General features: G+C 32.2%; 1 pseudogene; it reads right to left on the reverse strand.

The window, feature by feature from the left end:
* Nucleotides 1-822: 822 nt before the first annotated feature.
* LOC104868885 overlaps nt 823-27,150 on the reverse strand; it is a 67,845-nt pseudogene continuing 41,517 nt past the window's right edge.

Raw genomic sequence — 27,150 nt, forward strand, 5'->3', positions numbered from 1 at the left:
AGATAATTCAGAGATTCACACGAATGTTAAAGAAAAAATAAAATCCACACAAAGCTTATCGGCTCAGGAAAGAGCCCAGGAAAGATAAAATACATACATTGGACATTCAAACAACTGCTAAAAAATATTTCCAAAAAAATCATTTAAGATGAATGTCCTACCCATTGTCATCCTCTGAGTCAGGCACACCCCCACCAAACAAACTTGTGAGATCTTATTGAGCCCACTACCCCTAATCACAGGTCAATTTAAGGACAATCTCTGCAAACATAGAAAATTGACCCCAAAGAGACAGACACAGGCTTTAAAAATAGCCATACAAGAGATTTATGTTTGGTTACAAAAAAGAATGCCTTTAAGCCTTATAGAGCCAACATATCCCTTCAAACCCAGAGACTGTCTGTGTTAAAAAATAGGATCCAACCACCCTATGGTCCATATGGGATTGGCCTCATGCAGTAACCTTGTCAACCCCCACTGCTATTAAAGTTTCAGGAGCTATACCTTGGATCCACCATATTCAGCTAAAGTCAGCAGTCTAAAACAAGTGAATAAGCCAGCAGGAACCAGACCATCAGAACTGGCTAATCCTACAATGGGATTGGGTTGACATAAAAAATGACAGCCCTGCTGTAGTCAACCCGGAAGCTAACTGGTCTATGCACAGCTGAATACTGAGGAAACAGCCCTTCTCTGGTCACTCCAAAAGTTGACCAGTCCACACACAGTTGAAACTTGAGGATCAACAAAGAGGTACAATGACAGCATATGTCTCTTTTCCTTTTTGTTGTGATTTTTCCCTCTGCCCAATAGGGACCCCAGTCATGTAACAGAGTAATTGATGACGATGATAATGATGAAGACGATGATGACGATGATGATGATGATGATGATCTGTATTAAAAGTCATTTATAGAAGCATCAATGGAGAGAATAAAACAGAACTTAGAAAAAAAAAAGTTTTTCTTTCTGATCTTCTGCAGTTTTCCCTTGGTCTTCCACTCCCTGTAACCATCAACCTCTACTCTGTTACAAATAAGACTAACAATTATGTTCCTATAAATAGAATCCTGAGACATCCTGTCCTCACAGGATTCTGGTTTCTTTCAAAAATGAGTTATAAAGCTGTCACTCAGTGATTAATTACTTTTGTTCAGCTCCTTTTGACTCTCCCACCCACAAGTTTCTCACAGTTAGGTAGGCCAAATCCCCTCTCCACAAAATGTAAAAAAATAGAGCCCTTCCTTTGTTTGGGATTCAGCCTCTGATCATAAATTTGTTGAGCTTGTTTACACATAAATAAATTTGTTTCACTGGTTGGTCTCTCCAGTCTCTTAAAATCTCACAATATAAGTATGTTTATATACATATATGTGAATGTTCATTTCAATTCAAGGCCAGAAATTTTTTCAGGAGAACAATATAAAATGCAGAAATCTACTTTCTAAGTCAAAATTCTATGTCAAAATTAATGCCGGGATTAAAAACAAACAATGCCACCTCTTTTATTGTTAAGGACTTTTTTGGCTATCTCTGCAAAACATAGTTAAAAGAGTTTCCATCTCCTACTTCCAGCATCTAGCCACCAAACATAAATCTATGACATCATAATTGTGAGTAGGACTAACGTTAGCATATTACAAAAATTATAAAACAATTCTTTGAAAGTCTGCATCTTCAATTTCTATATTTTTTCCAGGCCAATTAAAAACATAACACTCCTTTGAGGGAAGGTTTTAATGTGATATGATCTTTCTTACATATATTTATTTCTAGTAACTTTAAATACCCATGATGAGTAACTTATGCAATGAACACAAAATTATTCATGTAAGATTACATTTTTTAGTTTTTGTAAATTTATAAAATGTTTCTTTTTTCTTTTTATGCAGCTATGTCAGTACACTAGATTTTTATAATAATATATGAGTGAAAATGAAAAAGTTAATTTTGATTTATTTAGGGTTCCAATTTCCAGTTTTCTCCAGAAAAAAAATTTCCCATAAGTTGATTTTGATGACAACCTGCTGTCATTTCATGTTCCTGTATTGACTAAGCTAGCATGAGGCAATCCTGCTCAAGAAAATCGCATATAATTTCAGCCATTTCCTAAAACATGCAAAAAATAATGTAGCACTCTAAATCTAAACTTATGATGAAAAAAATAACTATAACTGCATCCCAGAAAGTTATTCAGCAGGTCAGTAGCATGTGCATTAAATGCACTGTCTTGTTTCTACTTTATACACATTCAAGGGGATATAGAGATATGTTACATAATGTATGTATGTACATATATGTGTACATTTGGGAATTTATAGTTAGTTGATAAAAATACAGAAGTAAGAATAAGTGAAAGCAATGCATATAAAATTTGTACATTACATTTTTTTTGTGCTCCTGACTTTAAAAATTACAAATAAATTGTCAGATATACTTTCATTGTAACATTTATTTTCATTTATTGAACAAATTAAATACATTGAACCTTTTATGGCATAACCATTATAGGGATTTTTAAACACATAATAATATGACAGTGCCAGGTATTATTTTTGTATAAGAAAGGAACTGATTTCTGGAGTCTAAAGTAGGCATCAAACCTATGTCACTTAACAACAAGACAGTATTAGGGATATCTAATCTTCAGTTTGTTGAGTGGGTTTACTCATAAAATGATGTTTTTGCTTTGATGACACACATGTAATATAGATTCCTGGAGAATATTTTATAGTGTTTTTCATCATAAAATTTTGAATGATACATCAAATCTGTATAAAATGTAATACATTTGCTTTTTTTCCAGTAATAGTTTTTAGATGAAGCATGAAAATTATCCCCCATAGAGTAGCCCAATGAAATAACTAAAATTTCATTTTATTTCTTTCCAAAGGAAAAATCAGTCTCTAGGACATGATAAACTTGAATGAAATGGGATTAGTCAGTGCCTGACTACTTCCTGTATGTGTTTATGTGCCTTTGAAAGCAAATGAATGATAAGGAAAGGCAGAGACAGACATGTGAGATGCTAAGAATGTTTTTCAGAGAAAATGTTTTTGACCACACCTTGTTTTTGCCATTGCTTATTTATCTTAATCTTTCAGTTTAACTAAAATTAGAAAATATGGCAAACAATATAATGAGGTCATCTTTGTTTGAGGAAACATTTTTATGCATGTGGAGACACAACATAGCAAATGGCCAAATTGTATTTACATTGATCTCTGGCCTCCTAGCCATTTGCACTAATGCTTCAAACAATACTGACAAGGACAATCCAGAGATGATGCATTCTTTGATGGAAAAGTTTACCCCTTATGCAGATTGCTCATACATAGACCTAATTTCTTTGCACTATACTAATGCACATTGCATTTGGTACTGTGATAATATCATTTTACTTTACAACTAATAACATTTACATTTTAATTCATCTAAATAAATGTGGAGAAACTATGAGACAAAATCTAGCATTTATTTATAGTATAGTTATAAAAATACTCAATAATCTGATATTTGGAAGGAGTTCCTCAGTCTGGCCATAGAAATCTATGAAAAATTGACTGCTAATATCATAAGTAATGAAGAAAGATCCATTATTTGCCCATTACATTAAAGAACAAGAAAAATGTGTGCACCTTTACTACCTTTATTCAGCATTGTGCTAAATGTCTTAGGGAAATCAGTCAAGAAAATAAACACAAAATAGAAGAAAAGACATATTACTATTTACAAATTATGTGATCTTATGAATAGAAAAGTCATAGAAAATGTAGAAAACACTATAAAATCACCAGCAATAATGACAACAATTTTTTTTTCTTTTTATTGAGTTTATTGGTACCTTTTAGGTATACAATACAGTTACATTCTACATTCATTATTCGGATCTTGTACCTTCACAGGACAGGTCTTGATTCTCATTTTTTCCCCTTGTCCCTGCCCTCCCTTCACCCCCTCCTCCCGTCCCCATTTACAAACACTTTATTTCCATTTTTTCATTTTCTCCTATTTTTTCTTTTCCTTTATTCCCTTTTCCCTTCCCTTCCCACTTTCCCTACACCTTTAGCCCTTTTCTTCCTATTTCAAATTGTTAATTATGTCATTAGGGAATGACCACAATTTATAAAAAGCTCAATAAGGTTGCAAGAGATGAGCTCAAGATACAAAAATTCAGTCTATTTCTGTGAGCTAGCGATGAACAATGCAAAACTGAAAGTAGGAAAAAATCATTATAATAACATTAAAAAGAATAAAATAGAAAAATAAATTCAATTCTTTCATTCTGACAGCTTGAAAATATTGTTAAAAGACGCTGCGGTTGAGTGAAACATCATGGCACATATGCTACTTCCAGGGCTCTGGGAGGGTGGGGGAGAAATATCACAAGCAAATGCTCAAAACACTATCTCAAAATAAATGTACAAAGCACTGGGGATGTGACTCAGTGCAAAGGCACTGGATTTTCTTCAGTGCAGAAAAAAAATTAAAAAAATTGAAGATACAAAATAAATAGAAAGATACAAATATATATATTCATTAATCAGAAGATTTAGTGTTGTTATGGTAGAAATTCATCACAAATTGATCCACAGAGTCAATATAACCCTATAAAAAAACTAGTTGCTTTTAATTTGTTGCATAAATTAAAGTGGATGCTTATATTTATATGGAATTTGAAACACCCAAAAAAATAGGCAAAAGAAAGAGACTTATTTCATGTTTATAATTTAACAGCTTGCTTTGTTGTTTTGGCATCTGTGACCAGAATTGGAGAAATTTATGATATATAAATAATTGCATGTTTGTACAAAGAAGTAAAAGCCATTAAATACAGGTAAATCATAAGAATTTATTAGTAGACAGATTCATTTACAATTATCATAAGCATCACTCTCTAACCTTCAAAAGGTATTCATTGAAATTATTTAATTATTTTTTCTAATAGGAAGGGTATTGTATTTTTTTGGAATTTGTATTTGTTTTGTTTTGTTTAGGTTTTGGTTTTCTCTAGTTCCACTGTAGAAAAGCAGGGTGGTTTACTATACAACTTGTCACGTGGGAGGACCGTGAAGCACTCAATTTTCTCTTTCTCATTGAGTTTATTGGTACATTTTAGGTATGCAGTACAGTTACACTCATCATTGGGATCTTGTACCTTTATATGACAGGTCCTGGTTCTCGTTTTTCCCCTTTTATTGAGGATATACTCCTAAGTGAAATCAATAAGTCACACATGTGTAAATACTGAATAATTTCTCTGGTGTGAAAACTATAATGGTACATAAAATCCTAAGAGGTAAGGGGAAAGCACTCAGTTTTGGAGATCAGAAGTTAAAATTAATTTGGCATTTCATTTCTCAAATTATTTCTGGCTATGGGTGAGATTTCTAATACTTCTATCTCCTTCTTTGAAGGAAGAAAAAGTTGTTCAATATGAAAACTTAAATTTCCTGAATGTCAAATAAACCAAGTGAAATATAGCTAGACATGAGTCCTCTTTAAATATTTCACAGTTAGAGGTCATTTTCCAAAGAGATCGAAAGTTTGGAGTGAATTGCCACAAGAGCTAAGAGGAAATGTTGGGTGAATACAAAATGAAGCAGACCTCCGTCCTGTTCATCCTCTTAAAAATGTCCTTTCTGTTCCACAATAGAGTTTACATTTGGCTGTCAGCGCTACAGAAGACAATGGCAGTTAATCTTAGCTAGGGGAGGCAACAGGGGGCACGGTTATTCTATTGAAATGCATATGTATTTACCCCTGCTGCCTTTTTCATAGTTTCCAGACCAACCATTTTCCAAAAATCACCCTCTAAAAAGAAAATAGAAAGAGAGGAAAAACATTAAGATTTTTCCCCTTCCCTGCTTAAGTCCTGCTTAGTATTTGGAAAAAAAATAAGAGTTAAAATAACACATGTAATTTAAGATTTAAATTCACGAAATGTGTTATTAAATATGCTAAAATATGTGTAAGGAAGAGGGAGGGATTAAGAACGCATTAAGATAGTAAGAAGAGAAAAAATGAAACATTACTTTTCACAAAGTGTAAAAAGAAATAAAGTAAAAATTAAAGGTGATCAATAGAATGCAGAAAGGATTTTAAATTTGGGCCAGAATATCCTAAAATACATTATGATTTCAGTAACTTTGGGCAAAGTGAAATGGGTTACTCAGCAGAATGTTTATTGTACTTAGATGGGGATTTCTGTGTGATTAGTAAAATAATTGTGAAGACTTATTTAAATTTATAATGCATAAATTGTAGGAGAAGTCAAAATATTTGGCTATTCTCTCCACTGATTTAAATGGAAATATAAAAAATGTATTTGTCAGAGTTCTCTCATCATTCTATTACCCAAATTTTCTTGTAAGCAAATAATGTTGCAGAGTTTGCCAGAGTTCAGCTGTGAAATGGAAACTAGTCCAGATGTTATCCCCTCAGGGAGCCTGTGATACAGTAAAGATTATGTAAATTGGTGAACACGTTAAATATTAATGATTTCTGGCAGAAACTCTGAAAAGAGAAAACAATGCTGGAAGAAAAGAAAACAAAATAAGCATATGTGTGGTGACCTTTTTCTGAGTCTGTCAGGAAAGACCTCTAGTAAGAATGATGATCTAAACAGTGATCTGAAGAACAGTGATGAATCCTAATCTGAAATGATAAACGCAAGAGTAAGAATATTTGCTAAGTGTTTGAAGTAAGAAAGAGCTTAGTATGTACTAAGAATTTAAATAAATTAATATAAGTGTTTGTGTGTAGCATAAGATAAAATTATACAGATCAGAGTTGAGGAGAGGGCATGTGGAGGCTTGAAGACCGGGATCCAGGACACTCAAACCCCTCAACAGTTTTAAGGAAGCAAGTATGAAATTCCATTTGATTTTTACCTTAATTTAGTTACAGGGTGAATTACCTAGGACTCAAGGAGAAAAGCAAAACATTTAGGAATTTCAGGGAGGAATGGAGGTGAAAACTGGAAGTACATGTTCACGTAACTTCAATGCAAATGTGCAAAAAGAAACATAATCTGAATCATATTTTGGAATTAAATCATATAGGGATTAACGGACAGGGAAAAAAATCAACCAAGATTTCTGACTCAGCTACTTCAAATTTGGGGGAGGAATTTATTAATGTAGAAAAAACTAAGGTCGAGTCACACCAGGTTTAGGAGTAGGAACTTAATATTCAGTTTGGGATATATTAATTTAAATATACCTTTGCATGATCTAAGCTCAGATGGAAAATAAGTGCTTAGATAAATGATGCCACTGTTTGGGGGTCTAGATATAAAATCATTGGCATGATAATTGAGAGAAAATAGGAGATGGAAAGGTCCAAAGACTAGTAAATACATCACTCAGCTTTCTTAATAGTAGAAAGAGCATAAGAAGAGAAAGCAAGAGAAAAAAAAAACTAACAAAAAAATTACCGCTGAAAGGAATTAATGATTTCAATAGAATTGTGAAAATAGAAAATAAAATAGTTTTTCTTAGATGTTTAAATTTGGGATCTTCATGGGAGCTGAGGTCAAATATGTAAGCAAATAAAAATTTAAAATAAAGGTAAAGATTCTCAATGATGAATGTCATCATACTGTATACCTAAAATGTACCAATAAATTTAATGAATTAAATAATGATAAGATAAAAAATCAAGATGAGTGAATCAATGAAATGTGAGAATCTTTTTAAGAAATTTCTCCCCTGCTTCACATTCCATTTCATTTTTTTTCATGTAGTAGAAAGTGTAATACAGAAGTATTATGAAAATATTTTGTCTTTCTGAGTCTAGTTTATTTCATTTAATATGATGATCTTCAGTTCCACTTATCTTCTTTCAAATAAGATGATCTCATTTTAATTTGATTAAATTTTGCCTCAATTAAATTTTGCCACACATAGCATATATATGTATCACATGTATATATACTTTCCTATCTGTTAATTTGTTGATAGGCACCACCTCTGCTGATCCATAATGGAAATAGTGAAAAAGTCAAGGTAGAAATGTATATGTCTCTCTCTTTTTTTTTTTTTTTAGCTTCAATTGAGTTTATTGGTACATTTTAGGGATATAGTACAGTTACATTCATTGTTGGGATCTTGTACCTCTACATGACAAGTCTTGATTCTCATTTTTTCCTTTATGTGGTCTTCATTTCTATAGGATATACACAGCAGGAGTAGGATTACTGGATCATATACTAGACCTATTTTTAATTTTTTGATAGATTTCTATAATGCTTTCCATAGCAGCTGTACTGACTTACATTTCCACTAACAATATATAATATTTCTTTTTCTTCACATCTTTGTTAGTATCGGCTTTTTTTTGTTGTTCTTGTTGGTGGTGGTTTTGTTCATTTTATAATAGACATTCAGACTGGGGTTAGATGTAATTTGTTTTGTTTTGTTTTTTTGTTTTTTTTGGGTTTTTTTGGTACCTGGGATTGAACTCGGGTCCTTGCGCTTGCAAGGCAGGCCACTGAACCGCTGAGCTAAATGTTAATGTAGTTTGGATCTGCATTTCCCTGATGGCTAAATTTATTGAACTGTTTAATATATTTATTGGCCATTTGTAATTCTTATTCTGAGAAGTGTATGTTTAATAAATCTATAACTATTCCTATTTATTGATTTTTCTGTTTTGGTGATGAGTTTTTGAGTTCTTGAAATATTCTTGACATTAATCATCTGTTGGTTAAATAGCAAGGATTTTCTCTCATTCTGAAAGTTAGTTCTTAACTCTGTTGATTGTTTCTTTTGCTGGGGAGAAGTTTTTAATTTGATGTAGTTCCATATGTCAACTTTTACTTTTGTTTCCTGAGCTATGGGAGACGTATTTAGGAGATGCTTGCCTGTGCCTATAGCTTGAAGTTCTCTTATGCTTTCTTCTAGTAATTTCAGAGTTTCATGTTTTGCAGTAAGGTATTCATTTTGAGTTTTTTTATTTAACTTTATTTTTATTAGTGTATATTTGTGATGCATAACAGTTTCATACCTTTAGAGGAATTGGTACATATATTTCTCATATATCATTTACTTTTTTCATATTTTTATTAGTACGTGTTTGCAGTACATTATGTGTACACTCTGTATGGAGTTGGTACATGTACATACATAGTTTATACTTAATACCACATCTTAATTCCCCTTTTCATCCTCTTTCCTTACCTCCTTCTCAACACTTCCATCTCTTAATTCTTTTTCTAGTTGAGGAAAGTCTCTCTCTCTACTTTCTATTACATATTTTTTATTTTACTCTTTATTTATAGTTTGAGTTCTTATATGAGAAACCATGCAATAAACTTGTGTGCATAACTTATTTCACTTAACATTATGATCTCAAGGTTATCCTTTTTTCTACAAATGAGTCAAAATTACCTTTACTTATATAAAAGTAGTACTTTCCAATACCTCATTTTTTATTCATTCATCTTTTCATGGACATATAAGTCATTTTCACAATTTAAATATGAATTTTGGTGCTATAAAATGGTTTTGCATAAATCACTGCACTGCAACACTATTAATAGTTTTGGTAACATATCTAGAAGAAGAATAGCTGAGTCAAATGGAATTTGTAGTTTTAGTTTTTGAGGAAGCTCCATTCTGATTTGCATAGTAGTTGTGCTAGTTTACATTTCCGCCAACAATGTAGAAATGTCCCTTTAAGTGTGCAACCTTGCCAGCATTTGTTATTATTTGATTTTTTAATGATGCCAATACAAACTTTTTAGTTTTTTCTGGGATAAGGTGGAATCTCAGTGTTGCTTTAATTTGTATTTCTCTGGTGGCCAGCGATGTTGAGCATTTTTTCATGTATTTATTGCTCATTTATACTTCTGTGAAGTATCTGTTCATTTCACTTGTTCATTTTTGACTGGATTTTACACTTTGGACATCTAATTATTTTGTATTCTTTATACATTCCCTATATATTCTATTAGCCTTCTGTCTGAGGAAGAGCTGGCAGTTTTTTCTTTTTTTTTCTCATTCTCTGTTGTCTTTTCACTTTGTTGGTTGTTTCTGTTGCTGGGATGAAAAGTTTTCATTTTATATGATTCCATTTGTTAATTCTTGGTAGGATTTCCTGTTTAGAAGGTTCTTCCCGTCTCCTATGATATCAAGAGTTTTACCTATTTTATTTGTCAACAGGTTAAGTGTTTCTGTTTTAACAGTTAATTCTTTGGTTTATTTTGATTTTAGTTTAGTGCATGATGAGAGATATGGGTCTAGAATTAATCTTCTCCACATGGATGTCCAATTTTCCCAAAACTGTTTATTGAACAGGCTATTTTTCCTTCAGTGTATATATTTGACCCCTTAGTCAAAAGATCAAATGATAGAAATTTATAGTTCTTACATGCTTTTTGTTTTCCTTATTTTACCTTTAACAAATCTTTGTACCATAAGCTATAAAGGTTTTATATGTCAAATTTAATATGACTAGATTATGAACAACCTCTGAACCAGTGAGGTAAATATATCACCAATGGAGTTTTTATGTCAACTTGTCTACTCTGTAATGTACAGTTTCTTTAACTGTCATCTCAAAATATTTCTATATTTACATACTGGTTACATGCCTATTAAAGCTATCTTGTTATTACTGCAAGATAAATTATATCTACATTTTTGTTTTTTTTCGTACAGAGAATTGAACTCGGGTCCTTGCTCTTGCAAGGCAGGCCACCGAACTGCTGAGCTAAATTCCCGGCCCATATTTACAATTTTTAAAAAACTTTTTAGTTCAACAGAATTGAGAACACTTGAGAAATAGGCGTAGATGCCAGAAAAAAGTTGTCTTAAAAATGTCAGTACTTTTACTGGATTATATCTGCCTCTATGCGGAAATGAACAGAAACCTCACATCTGTGGGGAAATGATAAACACACCTCCAGATAATGCCAGCGCATATACTCTTGTGAACAGGCATTTCCTCAAAAAAGGAAGATGCTTGCTCAACCTGCTCATATTATCTTTTTTAATCTCTGTCTCTGGGAGTAAGATTGAGTAGATACTGCAGGAAAACTAGAGGATATTCTCATGGAAGTTTCAGAACTGAAACTTTAAATGTAGTATAAAGAAAATGTTCCAAACAGTTTATCATTCAGAATTCCTAGTTTAAACAAAAGAAACATACTGTGGCAAACAGACATTCTGTTTTGTTTGGATACTGGGGATTCAACCCAGGACCTTTGAATGAGTGACATTCTTAGCCCCCCACCCTTTTTATTGAGAAAAAATCTCATAAGTCACTAAGTTGCTCAAGTTGGACTGGAACTTCCAATCCATCTGGCTTAGTTTCCTAGAGTTTTGAGGTTATAGGCCTATGATACTATACCCTGCTAAAATAACTTTTAAACAGGTATTTTTCTTTGTAAAATCTTTAGGATAACTGGAAAGCTGAGATTAAACAGGCAGAAAAATGCCTCAGATCAAGCAACATTACTGATCCAGTGAATAAACCACTATTGTATTTGGTAAGCAATAGATCTTTAGTATCATGTATTAATAATTTTTAAAAAGTGTCATTGCTCTTTTTGCTTCATAATAATATAATTTTGCTATAGTAATTTCTTCCACTGGAAAGGTTATTTCATGATTCCTCCTTATATTTTTTAAATTTAATTTTTTTAATTTTTTTTATTTTTGGTACCAGGGATTGAACTCAGGACCTTGTGTTTGCAAAACAGGTGGCAGAATCACTGAGCTAAATCCCTGGCCCCTCCTTAGTTTTATAAAATCTAACTAGTGGAGTCTAAGTTTTATATCATCATTTTGCTTTATTTTAATGAGTTTGGAATGTATTTATCTCTCAATTTAAATTTTTATTGTAGGAGGCTGAATGAGCTTCCCAAAGACATTCATAGTAGGATCAATTCACTACATATAAAAAAGAGTAGCCTTTGTAAAAATATATATCACTCTCTCTATATATATATATGTGTGTGTGTGTGTGTGTGTGTGTGTGTGTAGGATATATAGGTAGATGATACATAAATGAATGTCTGATACTGGTCATTAGCTTTGCTGTAATTGAAATGGTCGCCTTAATTTATTAGATAGATAGATAGATAGATAGATAGATAGATAGATAGATCTTGCCATCTACAAATTAACCTTACTCCCTCCTAAGGAATTTGCTCTCCATTCCACACAAAGTATCTACTCAATATATAATCAGTAATTTTTCAACCATCATTTTTATCAAGGTTAACACAAAATCTCAGACTCTGAATGAACTTGAGGGTAAAACTCTTCAGAGACAACAATTTTTTCTTCATCTTTTTAATATTTCTGTGAGCATCACATTACATGTGGATTAAACTGTAAAACTAATAACCAATATTATATAATAGAAAAATATCGAGAAAAGAGGGAATGTCCTTTTAAAATAGCAAGTCAAATATAGAGAAATCTTATACAAAGGCTATATTTGATGATATTCCTTTCCACTTCCATAACAAATTTATGTTCTTTTTACATTATTCCAGAATTTAAGCTATCAATGTACCTGATAACTTGACTCTGATGTTCTACTTTTTATATTCTGACTATTTGGAACTTCTTCCTGTTTAGCATGATTTTGGCTTCTATTGTACTTAATTGACATAATAGAAATATTGGAATTATCTTCAGAGAATCATTTTGATTCCATTTTCAAATCCCTCATAAAAGTTAAGAAAAGCAGCCTAGAACTGGGGATTTGGCTCAGTGGTTCTGGCATCTGCCTTGCAAGTGCAAGGGCCCAAATTCAATCCCCAGTACCAAAAAAAAAGCAGTTTAGTCAATGCCAAAATACACTTTTGTCAACATAAATACCCCAAATGTACAGAAAGCAATACCAGCCTCCAATTTGACTCAAACTTTATTTTTTTCCTTAATGGAACTAGTCATAATTGCATGTAACAACCTCTGGAGTGAGAGAATTTAGAATCAATGGGATGGAAAAGAATGATCTGTTCACGAGTTATTAGGCACAGTAATGGAGATGCCATTAATTCAACTTTTTTGGATTCAAAATCCATTCATTTAATTATTGGAGAAGTACAATGCTTTACACTTGTTTATTCATAGCATAAACAAGAATCTGTTGTTTAAGGATAATTTGCCAAGTTGGTAGTAACAAAAATTTGGAGCACTACACTTAGTACTCTAATCAGAGCTCATTTAGTTAACTATTAAATATTGTTAAAACAAATAAATTGTAAAAATAATACTATTGGGAAAACTGGCATTAAGTACCTTCCATTATTTCATTTATTTTTGTGTATTTGTGCCCTGTGTGTAAAACCCAAAAACTGTATCATAAATTTTTCTTCAAGTAAGAGATTTTTTTATAATCAGATGAATACACTAGATTGGGGGGGTTGGTTATTTAATGAAACCACTAATCTAATGTCAACAATAAAATCTAAACAGTTTTACCACATAACCAGCGTTATATTCAATGGAGGTACATTAAAAATCTATACAGTTTAACATTACACCAGAAAATAATTGAATATAAAACTATTCTTTAAATTTTGGTAGTTTCCAAATTTCATGGCACAAATTACAAAACAAACCCTGGTAAAAACAGATTTCAAATATTTTCAATAAAATGGTAAAAAAATTGAAAAAGCCTTTAAGTTTTTATACTTGGTTTAAGATTTAAAACATCAAGCTGGACCCAATCTGTCAAAATTGGCAGATAGATATTTGCAGACTTTAGTTACAATGGTACAGCAGGCCTAAGTCCCTCCTATCAAAACTTTTTGGGGTTAACTTTTCAGTGCAAAAATGTTTGTGTAAATACTGTGGTAATACAAACTTGAAGACATGCCTAGAATCAGGACAGGGATGAAAATAACATACAAGTCAATCTTTTTTTCTGACCCATCAGCGTCAACCCTTCTGGCTTCCCAATAGTCAATACTGTCCCTCAATAGAAAACTAAGAGTAAAATGAGTTTACCCCCATTGCTTGATATTTCTCCACAAATTTTTCTTTCACGTGTGTCATACTAGAGCTCAAACCTCATTAACTTCTTTCTACAGAGTGTATTTAGCAGAGCACCAAATTTACAAACTGATATGGCAACCTCAAATGCTAAGCACACTTTTCAAAGCAGCAAACTCTTTCCCACTGTTAGTTGTATGTGCCATGTTAATTCTTGAAACTTATGTGACTAATATTCAATAATAAATGAATTAGGAAGATTTGAACATATCTTGTATTTTTCATCAAGGCTAAAATGCAAAATATATTTGTATCTGTGATATTTTAATAGGAAAAGAACATTAAAAACCTATGATAGAGGAAATGAAGACAGTAGGATACAAAAAATAACTCTTAAATATATAGTTGAGGACTACATATTATTACCAATTTTTCTTTCTTCAGTGAAATCTGTTGAGGAACCATATTCTCATATAATTTAAAATTTTGTTTGATCCTCTTCCCCATGACCAGAAATTCTAAACTTGAAGGGGGAAAACAAACCAACAAACAAACACAATAAAACATTGCATGACAGAGGACACCAAGTTCATTAAGAATATCTTTTTAAATGCTATATTATGGAAGAAAATACCAGAAAAATTATAATTCTCTGAGAATTGTTTGGTTTGTTTTTTTTAAATTGAGTTCATTGGTACATTCTAGGTATACAATACAGTTACATTCATTAATGGAATCTTGTACCTTTACATGACAGGTCTTTGTTCTTATTTTTTCCCCTTGTTTAAGCATAGTAAATTTGAACCTTGGTCTTCATGAAGATACTACAGTTTATACAGATAACTACAAATATACAACAATCCAAAGGGGAAAAGCTGGAATACATACTATTGTATTTAACATTTCACAGGCCTAGAAAACTTTTGAGAGGAGAGGGAAAAATGATAGCCAATTGAATCTTTACTTAAGAATGCATAACTACAAAAAATTGCTGGGTCAAAGAGTGCTCCAAATGGAGCTAGGCTTTTGAAAGCACACAACTTAGAACATCTTTTTAGAGGAAAGAAAAAGTAATGAATAACTACCATCTCTTCCAACAAGTATATCTCAAATTAAGGGGAAGTAATTCTAATAGTGTAATAGCTTAGAAAGGAAACTGAACAACATATCCAAGATCTGTCCATAGAAGTAAAGATGGTACATCTTTAATATTAAAGAATTCAGCTATAAAAAATTCAGTCTAGAACTGATTTTTAAAAGCTCATTTGTGCTCCTTGGTGGGGCCTAATAAAGTTCCATGGGTGTTTTCACTGTCCAGTATTTCTTTTTTTTCTTTTTAATTGAGTTTATTGGTACATTTTAGGGATACAGTACAGTTACATTCATTGTTGGGATCTTGTACCTCTACATGACAGGTCTTGATTCTCATTTTTTTCCCCTTGTCCCTGCCCTCCCTTCATCCCTCCTCTCCTCCTCATTTACAACCACTTCATTTCCATCTTTGCATTTTCTCACAATTTTTTCCCTTATTACCCTTCCCCTACCCCTCCCACCTTCCCTACACCTTTAGACCTTTTCTTCCCATTTCACAATGTCAGTTATTTCATTAGGATCTTATGTACTATTACAGTTTATTCACACCAGAGAAACTATTTGGTATTTATAAATGTGTGACTTATTTATTTCACTTAGGAGTATATCCTCAATATCTATTCATTTTCCTATGAATGAATCTAATTTCTCATTCTTTATGGATGAGTAATATTCCAATTTATAGAAAAATCACATCTTCTTTATCCAGTTTCCAACTGATGGGCAAATGGGCTGTTTCCAAGTTGTAGCTATTACAAACTGTGCCGCTATAAATATAGGTGCGCATACATCACTGTGATATGATTCTTTTAGTTCCTTTGGAAAGGCACCCAGCAGAGGGATGGCTGGGTCAAATGGAACCTCTAGTCCCAGCTCTTTGAGGTATCTCCATATTGATTTCCATAGTGGTTACACTAGTCTGCACTCCCACCAACAATGGAGAAGGGTTCCTTTCTCCCCACAACCCTGCCAACATTTGTTATTGTTTGATTTCTTGATAGCAGCCATTCTTATTGACCAATTCCAACAAAAAAGAGCCATTTATTAAAGTGAACTGGCCCCTGCTGCTGCTATATAAATGGTATTCTGCTTCGCAATGGCTGTATCAAGTTTCATCAGATTCTATTTTCCTTTGCTTCACAGTTCTTCTAAAGCTAACCTCACAGCCAGATACTTTGGTAAGTAGTCAATAGTGGCATTACCCGAAGTCTTTATTTATCTTGTCTGTGCACTGTCATCTTTTTCCATAAGTGTGGGATGAGGTCTGATTACTAACTCAATTTCAGTAGCACCGCCCATTACTGGATCAATAGTTACTGTTGCATTGTTACTATCAAATTCAAGCCCAGAATCATCAGATGTTTTGGTCCATTTGCTACTAGGTCTTGCATCCTGATTGCTATGTATGGATTCATTACTACAGTGCAAACTGTCACCATTATCTTCTGGTCCTCTACCATTTTCCATCTGTTGTTTCTTGCCCCACTGTAATCTGTTCACGGTCTGGATCTTCAGAGCTTTTTCAGTGCTATGACGGAGTTCCTGCTGATTATTGTGCTTGTTGATCCTGGCTAATTCTCTCTTGATGAGCTTCATGCTCGTCACAATTTGGATGAAATTTGCTGATGAGTGCATCAAAGTTTGGGTCTGATCTTAGTGATCTTTTGGAAGCTAGTTTTTACTGACAGATAAGACATTCTTTGTTACCACTTCTTAGGGCGGTGATAATATAATATGTACAAGAACGATGTACACACTCCTTTGAAGCCTTAGTGTTTTCAATATATCCAAACAAATTGGGCACATTAATTTGTTGTGAAGACTTCTAGGTGAAACCACAATTCCCAAGCCATCTGTTATTGCCTCCTGAGGTGTTCATTGTAATTCATATAAGCTCAGTTCCCATGTTTTGCTTAATGACTGAGTTCCATTTGCACAGCCTGAGACTTTGAGGCTCCTGCCCAGCCCGGGGCTCCACTGGCCGTGGCTGATGCAAGACTCTAGGATCGCCCCACTGAGACCCCCGGTGCAGCAGCACAATATGGCGAGCCTTGGCTTCAGCAAAGGAGCTCGGGAAATACAACAGGGGTGGTTCAATATTCATGAGAGACTGGGGAAGCCGGCTCAGCCGGGGTGCTGTGGGGAGGGCTGCAGGAAGTGATGAAGAGGCTGAGGCCGAGGACTGGATGTGCATGGCGCAGGGGGATGCTAGATGTTTTAATGAAGCATTGTTTATAACGTAGTAGGTTAACTTCCTACTTTCAGTAATCTCATGATTGTATATTATTTTCAGTTTTAACAACAAAAATCTGCCTAAAAGCCATTACTTTGTTTTTTCCAGGGACTTCTAAAGTGTCTATATTGTTTACAGTACAGCTACTCCATGCTGCTTACCTAGACTTCCAATAAACATTACAGACCCTGAAAATACTTCGAAATACAGGCCCTAAAGTCCTGCGATCATCTGAATATTTAACACCACGATGGACTTTTTTTCTAATCATTTCCTTATCTGCTGTAAATGTTATTTACTTCGTGTCTTCACTTTCACATATGCCTTTAATACAGGGAAATCAAGCTGAAGACGAACTTCCAAAAATACCTTTACTTTCATCATGTTAACTGATAGCATGTTAAAAATATTAAGACTTTATAAAAAGGATCCCAGCCCAGTATTGCTGGATTGATTAGCTTACTGACAAGTATGTGGACCTTGGAATTAGAGGCAAAAAGGAGATAAAAGAATTCTGATAACCATTTACCCTTTAGGGAAAGGATAAAATATGAGAAAAGAAGGGAAAAATGGACACAAAGCTTTTGTAAATAGGGAGGTGTGGAAGGGAAGAAAGGGGAATGGGAAAAAACAAGAATTAAGATATATCATGCACAGGTGCAAATTACCAATGATGAATGTAATCATAATGTATACCTAAAATGTACCAATAATTGATTAAACCAATAAAATAAAATATAGGCTCCCAACTAGTCCATTAAAAAAAGAAAATTCTGTTTCTCACACCAGAGAAACCGAAAATGTTAACAGGGATCAAAATGTATAATAGATAGTAGGAAATGGGAAGAAACAGTTCAAGGTGGAATGGAAGTGGGAAGGGTAGGGGAAAGAAAAGAAGGGAAAGGACTAAATATGAGAAATGGAAACAAGGGAAGCAAAGTCTTTGTAAACAGGGATGGAGGGATTGAAGGAAGGGCAGGGGAATGGGGAAAATACAAATAAAGATATATTATGTAAAGGTACAAATCTCCAATAATGTCATTATATTGTATACCTAAAATGTACCAATAAAATTAAATTTAAAAAAGGAATTCCACCATGGCACAAAAAGTGAAAAAAGGAAGAGCAGAATCTGGTTTATAAACAAGAATTACAAATGTGTATGTGTGTGTGTGTGTGTGTGTGTGTGTGTATTCATAAAGAATGGGTCAATTTGTCACAAATTCTATCAAATAAGACAATTAGGTGACAGAAGAAGAATCTTGAGGATGGAGTCTGGCTGAGGAAGATAGACCAAGGAAAAACACAGAAGGGAATGTGAATGTTACTCTTCTAAAAAGCATTCATTAAATCACAGGCAAGACCATTTACATATTAACATGATTTTTATGCATCATAACACTATAAACAATGATCTGAAAGAATATTTAATATGAAAGCCTTTAAGCTGTCTCTTTCAACTAGGAAATAACTGTCATAGTTTTTTTATGTATTTGAAAGCAATTCATTTATTGCAAAATTGGTATTTCATGTAAATTATTCAAGATAAAATCTAATAATTAATAGCAATGATGTTCATATTTTACTGTTGAATATTTCAGATTCTGTAAAACTGATGTTTTCTGTAACAGATATGAACAATATTTTCATTTTGTGTAGTTTATGGATGGTACATTTTATATTTATTCCAAAGGTTTGCAAGGTTCCAGGTGCTTTACTGGACATACAAAAATGTCTAGTTTACCATAATCATAAATCAATCATAATTCAAATAACAAACCTAAAATAGAAGTAATTTTATGATAGAAATTTTCAATAGATAACAAAATAACATGTAAGGAAAAGTAGAACTAATATGTAATATATGCAAATGCATAGCTTTGAGAACTATTTAAATTCAAGATGGAAAATATATTTTTCAAGTTTTCATTTTAGTTTCCTGTTAGACTTTACTACCTGATAGGAATTGCATCTCCTTTCAGTAAAGTGATTATTTATGTGCCTGCATTTCTTTGATTAATAATTTATTTTAAATTGTTACACTTGTTCAATGTGTACTCCATGTGGTTTCCACACTCTTCGAAGTATTTTTTCACAAATGCAATGATGTTTCAAAAAACTAAATTAGATAAGGGAAAAGAAAAAAATGTGAGAAAAAGAAAAGATGGAAATAAAATGTTTGTGAATGGGGAGGGGAGGAGGGGGTGAAGGGAGGGCAGGGACAAGGGGAAAAAATGAGAACCAAGACCTGTCATGTAAAGGTACAAGATCCCAATGATGAATGTAACTGCCCTGTATACCTAAAATGTACCAATAAACTCAATTTAAAAAATTAAATTAAAATTAAGTAAAATATTTACAATCTAAGTGAAAACCACATATTTATTTACTAGACCAAAATAACTAAGATCATATAGGAGTTAAGGTTAAATTATGAAATAATAAATATGAAAATATATGCTTCGTACTAAAGATCTCACAGCTCAGCTGTCTTTCAAACACTGGCAAATCTCTTTGCTCGGCAGACAATGAAATGTATGGCTCACGAAGGGCTTCTATCACATACAAATCAGTGTCCTGTACAACTGACTACCTGCAGCATATAGTCGCATGAGCATGTTGACTTCCGGATGGCAGCTTCAAAGAACGAACACCAGAGTGAGAAAGAGAAGCAGAAGCAGGAGAGTCTCTTTGAAGTATCATCATTAGATTCTATCACAGACTTTCATTTTTTTAAATGAAATTAAGAAGTCAGATTATTTTTTTTTCCACTAAGTACTGTGGGAGGGGAATGTTGTAACAGAAATTAATCTATAGTGAGTAAAGTGTTATCAAAGTTTATTTTCAACATATTCTACGTATGTCTCATTGTTCAGAAAAGGATCCCTGACAGAAGACTTGAATCAAATTAATGGCTTCAGTGTTGAGAATACTCATTATGCAACATTTAATTTCTTGGCACAGAACCTCAAAGCAAAATGCCCGAAACCTCCTCACACTTGGATTTAGTAGAATTTGAGCCTCTTATGGCAGTATGAAAAAATAATACAATATAATAAATTCTTTGAAGAAATCTAACTTTATATAAAGCTTGTCAAAATGGTGATTATTAGTAATGTTTTCTATAAATTTATAGAATTCAATTTCAATTCTTATAAAAATAAACTCAGTATTTCAATAATTTCAGTAGTTACAAAAACATTTAGACTTATGTAAGTATAAGTTCTCTCTTGTGTTTTTTTAAATATATATATATACATATATATACATATATATATATGTATATGTATATGTATATGTATATATTGTTAATGCCTCTAGGAATACAGCCTACATGTAATACAACTACATCAACTACATTGTAAGATCCCTTAATTGTTTATTATGTTTAACTGATTTTTATATGTTTTTAAATTTCTACTGCTAAAGGTCTTTCCTCCTTCCTATTTAATGTAATAGTTCTTTTACAATTGCTTCTACAAATTATTTTAACTGCCACATGATTTGTCTGTTTTCTCTTATACTATTTTATTGTGTGTATGATACAGTGCTGAAAAACAAATAATAAATTTTTATGTTCTCAAAAACTAAATACATATAGACTATAACAGTTTTACCTAGCTTTTATATGTAAGAAGATTGAAAAATGACAAGTTGCGGGCTGGGGAAGAAAGAAAGAAAGAAAGAAAGAAAGAAAGAAAGAAAGAAAGAAAGAAAGAAAGAAAGAAAGAAAGAAAGAAAGAAAGAAAGAAAGAAAGAAAGAAAGAAAGAAGAAAGAAAGTAAAAGAAGAGAGACAAGTTAAATTATCAGTATGAAATTGTTATGACTACTTAATTCAGCCAGAGGGTATTCTACTGATCTTTTTAAAAATTTAGGAAAAATATTTTATACGTTGTATTTAAATGGCGAAAACTCTTAAATATCACATTTTGTTAGTCAAATTTTGAACTCACTTCAGTGAAATATTTTACATTATAGAGTTTAAAATGTATTTAGTAAGGTTGAAACCTACTTTCTTAGTTTTAATGAATTTCCCAACTCTTCAAAACTAGTCTTGCTAAACACATTTCAAAAGATTTGCTTCATTATGTTCTCATTTAAATCATCTTCAATGACATGGCATTTAATGGAGCTTGCTGTGCCGGGATTGACAGTTAAAATTCCAGATTCAACTAAGGCATCTTTAATTTGACTAATGAAATAAATCTTTCTCATGCCAATGTCACTGTCTATTAGAAAACTTAATAAGCCATCATCCTTTCAAACAAGGCATTGCTGTTATTATTCATGAACTATGATATTCTTTTATAGAAATATGGAATGTATCAGTCATAAGCCAAATTTGTTTATGTCATTAATTTTTAATTCCTAGAATGAATTTCTAAAGATTTCAATTTCTTATTTTGGATCTACTTTACATAATACTTCACACAAAAATATCTTTCACTTATGCTTAGAAGTCACATACAAAATATTTTTCAAATCGCAAATTCTCGGTCTTGATATTCTTTTATTAAAAAAAAGTCTAAAAAATATAAAACAAAATAGCCACAGAATCCTAAAGTCCTCAAACTTTCCTAAGTCTGAATCCTTAAAAGGGAAGTTAGTATCCCAACTTCAACAATAAAATAAATTTCCAATTTAAGAACATTATTTCCATTGAATCATAGTTTTTAACTTGTTTTATCTGCTTACTTTTCCTCAGTGCAATGCTTAAGTATTTTATGTTTTATTCTGCTGTACACATTCATTTATTCACATTCTATTTATTTGAATATATAACAATTTATTTATTTTAACAGCATTTGGTGTGTTTCCAAATTTCCGCTTTAAACACCAAGCTACCACGCCATCCTTGTGCTCTTCTGTTACATCTGTTCACATTATTATTGAGCATAGACCTAAGACAGATAGACTGGTCAGACATATGCATGTTCAGTTTCAGGCATTTTCCATTTCCCATGTGTATGTAAAACCTGCAAGCTCACTAGTAGTCTTACATTTTTGAAATGCTTAGGTATCTACTCTTTATGTGTATTGACACATTTCATGTCGATGAGTTGGCGCTTTCTGATGTATGGTAGTGTTTTGTGGCAAATTTAATCTGATTGAAGCATATGTGACAGAGTCGTTTCCTGCGTAACTCAATTGAAATCACAAAAATATTCTCTGCGGTTATAAGAGAAAAGAAAAGTCTCATTACTATTCTCACAGATTCAAATTGTAGACTTAGATTTCTTAAATATTATATTCATTTTCTATTTTATTTGGGTCCTTTTTTATTGTTTCCATTTTCTCTAATGTAATAGATTGTTACATGTACACCCATCATGAGATAAAAATCTAAAAATCACTGTTTTCTCTACCTTTTCCCATTCAATCTGTCTATACCACATACAGATATAAATAATGGTAATCATGTGAATGTATAACAGGTATATTTTTGATATGTATGTATATTTCAAGGTCTTTATACTCAAAATCAAATGTTTATATTATTAAGAAAACTTCAAAATTAAAAAAAGCATTTTAAAAACAATGCATTAAGTATTGTATACAATAGTTTAATGTAACTTAGAGGGAAAAATATAGCCTAATTTAATACACACAAAGAAAACAATACAGAATTATTTTATTGGAAAATTGGACTCAGGTACATTCTCAATCAGATTATATCACTTGACACTATGCTCTACAATTTTAATCTCATATGCATCACTTTATATCATGTAGTGGTACAAATATTTTCAAGTAGTATTGAATTAAATGGAAGACTATATTATATCACATAGTTTGTCCTATATTTCGCAGAACCTTTAACATTTCTGAAATAGTATCTTTTTGTAATTAAGCTTTGATTTGTGATATTTATGCATCATAAAAGATACATTATAAACTGTAGTCAAAAGCAAAATATTCATCACTGTAAAAATCATTTTTCTACCATAATTTTTCATTCTTTTGAAATAAGCATCCCATTCAATTAAGAATAACATTTTACTTTAATATTGAAGCTAAAAGACTTTACTCATTAAAACTATGACCATCTCACTCATTTCAAATATTTCTTATTGATTCTTCTATGTCTTCAATATTCATTCCATGCACTGAATAGACAAAAAATAGTTCATTGATAAAATAACAAGTAATAGCAAATTTGTACAAAGTTTATCTACTGCATATTAAGCAAATCATAATATTAATTGATTATATTGATTATATAAGATATTGTTATATATTATTCTGAACTAAAACTGAAAAAATTTTACACAGTTTAATGAAGATATTGTTTGATAGTAACTTTATTGAAGTATCACCAACTTTATTTTCAAAACATTGAAAAAAACCACTGAAAATATTTTTTTATTGATTTTGGGGGGCATTTTAAATATACAATATGCTGACAATTATTATTGGGAATTTGTACCTTTACATAATATATCTTGATTTTCCCCCGTTCTTCTGCCCTCTTTTCAACACTTCCAACCCCTCCCTATTAACAAAGACTTTGTTTCCATTTCTCATATTTCGTCCTTTCCATTCTTTTCTTTCCCCTACCCTTCCCACTTCCATTCCACTTTGAACTGTTTCTTCCTATTTCTCATTATCTATTATACATTTTGATCCTTATTTACCCTTTCAGCTTCTCACACCAAAGAAACTATCTTCTATTTACACATGTGTGTCCTATTTATTTCACTTAAGAGTATGGCCTCAATGTGCATGCATTTAGCTATACATTTCTCCAGTTTCTCATTCTTTATGGTTGAGTAATATTCCATTATATTTTTTAAAAGCACACATTTTCTTTATCCACTTTGCAGCTGTTGGGCAATTGGGCTGTTTACAATTTTTAGCTATTTCCAACTGTGTGGCTATGAAAATGGGTGAGCATATACCTCACTGTGGTATGACTCTTTTAGGAAGATACCCAGCAAGAGGATAGCAAGGTCAAATGTGACCTCTAGTCCTAATTTTTGAGATATCTTCATAAAGATTTCCACAGTGATGGCACCAGTCTACACTCCCACCTACAGTGGAAAAAGGTTCCCTTTTCCCCACAACCTAACCATAATCTGTTACTGATTTCTTGAAGCAGCCATTTTTTTCTGTGGTGAAGTGAAATCTCAGCATCATTTTCATTTGTGTCTCTACAATGATCAGTAATATTGAACATTTCTTTTATGTTTTCTTGCTATTTCTACTTCTTTGTCTGCAAAATGTCTGTTCATTTCAGGTGCCCATTTTTGGATTGGGTCTTTAAATTTGGGAAGTCTTATTTTTAAAAATTCTTTATATATTCTAGATAGTTGACCTTTGTCTGAGGAAGAGGTGGTAAAAATGTTTTCCCACATCTTGGTTTGTCTCTTCACTCTGTTTTTTTTCACTCTGTAGCTTTTCTTGCTATGAATGAGATTTTTAATAAGATGAGATCTAGTCACTTATTGTTTGTGAGAGTTCATGTGTGACTAAGGTTTTGTTCATGGATTATTTTCCTATGTCAATATCTTCAAAAGTTCTATCTATCATCTCTTCTAGGCAGTTTACAATTTTTGTTTTAATATGTAGGCCTTTGATCCATTTTGATTTTAGTTTAGTGCATGGTGAAGAATATAGATCTACTTTTAATCTTTGGCAAGTTGAAAGCCAGTTTTCCCAACATCATTTATGAGAGAGGCTATCTTTCTTCCAGTGAGGGTTTTTGGGTAATTGTCAAAGATGAGGCCGATGAGTGTGTCTGGAATTGTTTCTGCATCTTCTAAACTGTTCCATTGATCCTTGGGTTTGTTGCTTTGCCAGTACCATTCTGTTTTTGTCAGAGTAGCTTTGTAGTATAGTTTCAAGTTTGGCATTGTGATACCCCCAACTTGCCTTTGTTTCCTAGAATTACTTTTGCTATTCTAGGTCTTTTCTTGGTCCAAGTGATGTTTTGGATTGTTTTATAAAGGTCTGTTAAATATGCTGCTAGAATTTTGATTGGTATTGCACTGAATCTATATAGCAGTTTTAAAAGTTTGGCCATTTTCACTATATTGGCTCTTCATACCTAAAAGAAATGGATATCTTTTCATTTTCTGATATCCTTTTGATCTATTTTTTTATAGTGCTTTATTTTTCAGAATAGAGGTCTTTGATTGCTTTCATTAGGTTGATTCCTAGGTATTTCATTTTTTTAGATGTTATTTTTAAAATAGTTGTTTCTACAGTTCCTCTTTCAGTGAGTCTGTTGCTTGTGTACAGGAAAGGTATTAATTTTTATGTGTTGACCTATTGTACAGATACTCCAGTAAATTTATTTAAGTATAAAAAATTTTTGGTGGAGTTCTTGGGATCTTCTATATAAAGTATCAGGTCATCTGCAAATAATAACAGTTAAACTTCTTCCTTTCCTATCTTTATTATTTTAGTTTTTCTAACAGCTATGGCTAATGTTTCCAAAACTATATTGAACAGGAGTGGTAATAGTGGACATCTTGTCTTGTTCTTGATTTTAGTGTGAAGAATTTCATTTTTTACCATTTAGTATGACATTGGCTGTTGGTTTTTCATAGATAGCTCTTATCAGATTGAGATATAGATCATTTATTTCAATTTTCCATAGAGTTTTTATATGAATACACATTGGATTTTGATAAATGCTTTTTCTGCATAGATTGAGAAAATCATATGGTTTTTGTCCTTGGCTATATTAATATAGTGTATTACATTTATTTATTTGTGTACTTTGAATTATCTTCTTGATGATCTTCTGTATACTGTTTGACAGGATGTTATTGAGGATTTTAGCATCTATGTTCAGTAATGAGATTGGTGTAGAGCTCTCTTTTTCATTTGTGTCTTTCTCTAGTTTTAAAGTCAAGGCAATGCTTGCTTCTAGGAATAAATTTGGGAGTATTTCTTACCTGTCAATTTTGTTAAAGAGTTTAAACAGTAGTGGCAGTAGTTCCTCTCTAAATGTCTTGTGGAATTCAACAGTGAAGCCATCAGGACCCAGACTTTTCTTAGCTGGTAGATTTTTAATTACATTTCCAATTTCATTGATTAATATTGGATCGTTTAGACTGTTTAGGTCATCTTCGTTCAACTTTGGTAATGCATATGTGCCTAGGAATCTGTCCATTTCTTCTGAATTTCCATCTTATTGGCATATTTGTTCTCAAAGTAGGTATTGATGTTCCTTTGGATTCTTGCTAGGTCCATTGTAATTTCACCCTTTTTAATTCCTAATTGTATGGATTGGGCTTTTTTTTGTTTTCCCTTTTTTGATAAGGTTGGCTAAGGGTTTTTCAATTTTATTTATTTTTTCAACGAATCAACTCTTTGCTTCATTGATTTTTTATATCATTCTCTTAGCATTGATTTCTGCTATGATTTTTATAATTTCTTCCCATGTATGAACTTTCAGTTTGTCCTGCTCTTTATCTAGAAGCTCATGGTTCATTCTTAGGTTGTTTATTTGATCTAGCTGTTTTTTCCTAATATGAATATTTATTGCTATGAATTTCCCCACATAAATCTGCTTTCATTGTGTCCAGTACATTCTGATATTTTGTATTGTCATTGTCATTTAATTGTAGGGACTGTCTGATTTCTTCTTTAATTTCCTCTGTGACTCATGGTTATTAAGAAATGTGTTGTTCAATTTACATGTTTTTATGAAATTCTTGTGGTTTCTTTTGCTGTTTATCTCCAATTCCATCACACTATGGTCTGATAATTTACAGGGCATAACTGCAATTTCTTTGAACTTACTGAAACATGTTCTAAGAGTGGGTATGTTGTCTGTTTTGGAGAATGACCAATATGCAGAATGAAAAAAAAATGTGTATTCTAATTTTGTGGGGTGGAACACTCTGTAAATGTCTATT

Source organism: Fukomys damarensis, unplaced genomic scaffold (assembly GCF_012274545.1).
Source record: "Fukomys damarensis isolate Sample0158 unplaced genomic scaffold, DMR_v1.0_HiC HiC_scaffold_38, whole genome shotgun sequence".
In the NCBI taxonomy this organism is placed as follows: Eukaryota; Metazoa; Chordata; class Mammalia; order Rodentia; family Bathyergidae; genus Fukomys; species Fukomys damarensis.